Below are 2,897 nucleotides of genomic sequence, written 5' to 3' on the forward strand. Positions count from 1 at the left end.
AGCCAACAGATTACTCACTGAATGGGATAAAATCTTCACCCACTATGCCACTAAAAGATGCCTAATATCTAGAATCTACAAAGAACTATAAAAACTAAATGACAAGAAAATGAAACAACCCACTCCAAAAATGGGGCAGAGAACTGAATAGGACATTTTCAGAGGAAGAATTACAAATAACTTACACACACTAAGAAAATGTTCAACATGCCTAACCATTAGGGAAAAGCAAAATAAAACAACCATGAGATTACACCTTACTCCATAAGGATGGTAAGCATTTAAAAAAAACTAACAACACCAAATGTTGGTAACAATGTGGGGAAAGAGAAAGCCTCATCCACTGTTGGTGGGAATGTAGACTTGAACAACCAGTGTGGAAATTAATTTGGAGATTCCTGAAAAGGATGAACATAGAGCTATCAACAGACCAGTTATTCCTTTACTGGGTATTTATCCTAAGTGCCCCATGCATCAATACAGAGATATTTGCTCAAACTTGTTTATAGCTGCTCAATTCATTATAGCTAATAACTGGAATCAACCCAGATGCCCATCATTGGAGGAATGTATAATGAAGTCGTGGTCCATTTACACAATGAGATTCTACTCAGCAATAAGAAAAAAATGATACAGTGCTTGCTTTGGCCACACATATAGTAAAACTGGAACAATACAGAGGAGATTAGCATGACGCCTGCACAAGGATGACATGCAAATTCGTGAAGCATTCCATATTTTAAAAAATGATACTACAAATTCTGTACATAAATGGACAGACTTGGAACAGATCATACTCAGCAAACTCAAAAAATCACAGAAAGACAAATGCTACGTGGTGTCAATTATCTCTGGTTATTTACCTGAGCCTGCTTAAGTTGTTCACATTCCCAATAGGCAACTAAAGGCCCAGACAGTAGGGTTGGAAGAGTATGGTGGGGAGGGGAAGCAGAGGGTGGGAACAAACACAAAGTTATATCCAAAATGAGCTGATATCATAGAAATCTTATATCCTTGGAGATAGTCTAAAAGATATAGCCCTCAAAAGGAGTAAGGGGGGAGCACCGGAAAAGTAGGGCTCTGGTGAGGGTGGGAGGAAGGCTAAGCTTAAAAGAAAAAAAAAATGGTCTCTGGCCTATAACTCCCTGTATCAGAGATTGGTTGCTACCCACATTGAGCTGTTAAGCAGAGAGACCTATGAGGTCCCCAAACTGAGACAGCTTTCTGTTAAACTTGATTATCTGCCTGAGGTAAAAGCTAAGACCTTATTGCTGAAGACACCCTATGCTGCTGACACAAAGCATAGAGAGACCAGATTGGAATTCAGAAGAAAGCCAGTCCCTAGAAAATTAGCCTGTCAAGCACTACATGAGCTACTGGTGGAAAATGGCCAACAACAGTCTGAGTAACCAGAGGTCTAACCTACTCAGAAGCAAACACCCAAATAGGACATACCTGACAGTGCTATAGTGGCATAGAGCCGCAGTGAGTAACCAATAGCTTTCTGATTGGCTAAGAGATCTGCTCAGTGGAAAGGAACATCTGAAATTGGAAACCAGATCAGGAATCATACAAGAATCTTATGGAGACAAAGATTATGTTCTCCAGTGTCAAGCTCTCATTAGTCTTTGGCTAAAAGACGGGTTACATACATCAAATTCTCTCTAAATTAATAATGCTTATCCCATGTAAACTAAGATGACTTCACTCTCCATTGGAAAAACTTTTATTCTTTTTTTAACAGGTAGTGAGACCAGAGGAGATAAACTACCTCTTGTACTTCAGCCAACCACAGCTGAATCCACAGAGGAAGAATTACATGCTCATGAGTGCTGCTTCCATGCTGAACCTGATAATCAGCACCAGGGTGTAGGAGACAGCCCCTAAGGATACTCAATACATACCAAAATAGAGATCTGGAGGCTCCTAAGAGCTCATCACTGAAGTAGACTTAAAACTTACCCACCACGGCTCAGGGAATTTTGTGCTAGAGGGGTCAGAAAGATTGTAAGAGCCGCAGCTTGAGACATTCCTAGAGACATTCTCTACCCCCCAAAATAACTTGAGTGCTCCTCCCACAATGCATAAGCCACAAGTCTATGGGGAATACCTGCAACTCCACTGAGGAGCAACCCTAATAGACTGGGGCAGGGATGAGGGAAAAGAGGGAACTAACTCATGATATAGCCATATGAAATATGTTGATAATGATAATAATAAAATGATAATAATAATAATAATAAAAACATTAAAAATGCATTACCTCACTGACTTCCTTTTGTGTGTATTTGTCATTTGCATGTAGGAAGACTGCTGACTTTTGTAAGTTGATTTTGTTTCCTGCCACGTTACTGAAGGGACTTATCACCTTCAGAAGTTTTTTGGTAGAGTCTTTCAGGTCACCTGTGCATAGGATCATTTCGTTTGCAAATGGGGCAATTTTGACTTTTTAATTTCCAATTTGTGGTCCTTTTATATCTTTCTTCAGTCTTACTGCCTGAGCTAGGACCTCTAATACTATATTAGAACTTCTGAACCATTTCTCTCATCTTGTGTTCCAGATTTGAGGTTTTGTTCTCCACATGATTAACTATGTTAATGAGAGTTGCTAGGGAGATTTTTATAGACATTAATTTTTGTTTTCTGTTGCATTTTTCTGTATTTTATCCATTCCTTTGTTGTAATTTCAGGTCATAGTTTGATTTTCTTGATGGTTATTGGGATTCACTTTTGCATTTAATCATATCTTAAGCTTAATCAGCTGGTTATTGAGATCCTCTATTTTCTGATGCATTTTCAATTCACTTAACTCTCTTTTGAGGACTCTCTGGTTTTCCTTCAATAAGTTAAGCCTAATGATGAAAGCTACTTGCTGTAAGAGAAGATTCTGCTCAATT

General features: G+C 38.7%; 1 non-coding gene across 1 annotated transcript; it reads left to right on the forward strand.

Moving 5' to 3' along the window:
• The first annotated feature begins 637 nt into the window (after positions 1 to 637).
• LOC123458216 lies at positions 638 to 742 on the forward strand. Its single transcript, XR_006635513.1, has one exon. It is a non-coding gene; the product is annotated as a U6 spliceosomal RNA (small nuclear RNA).
• The last annotated feature ends 2,155 nt before the right edge of the window (positions 743 to 2,897 follow it).

Source organism: Jaculus jaculus, chromosome 1 (genome assembly GCF_020740685.1).
Source record: "Jaculus jaculus isolate mJacJac1 chromosome 1, mJacJac1.mat.Y.cur, whole genome shotgun sequence".
NCBI lineage: Eukaryota > Metazoa > Chordata > Mammalia > Rodentia > Dipodidae > Jaculus > Jaculus jaculus.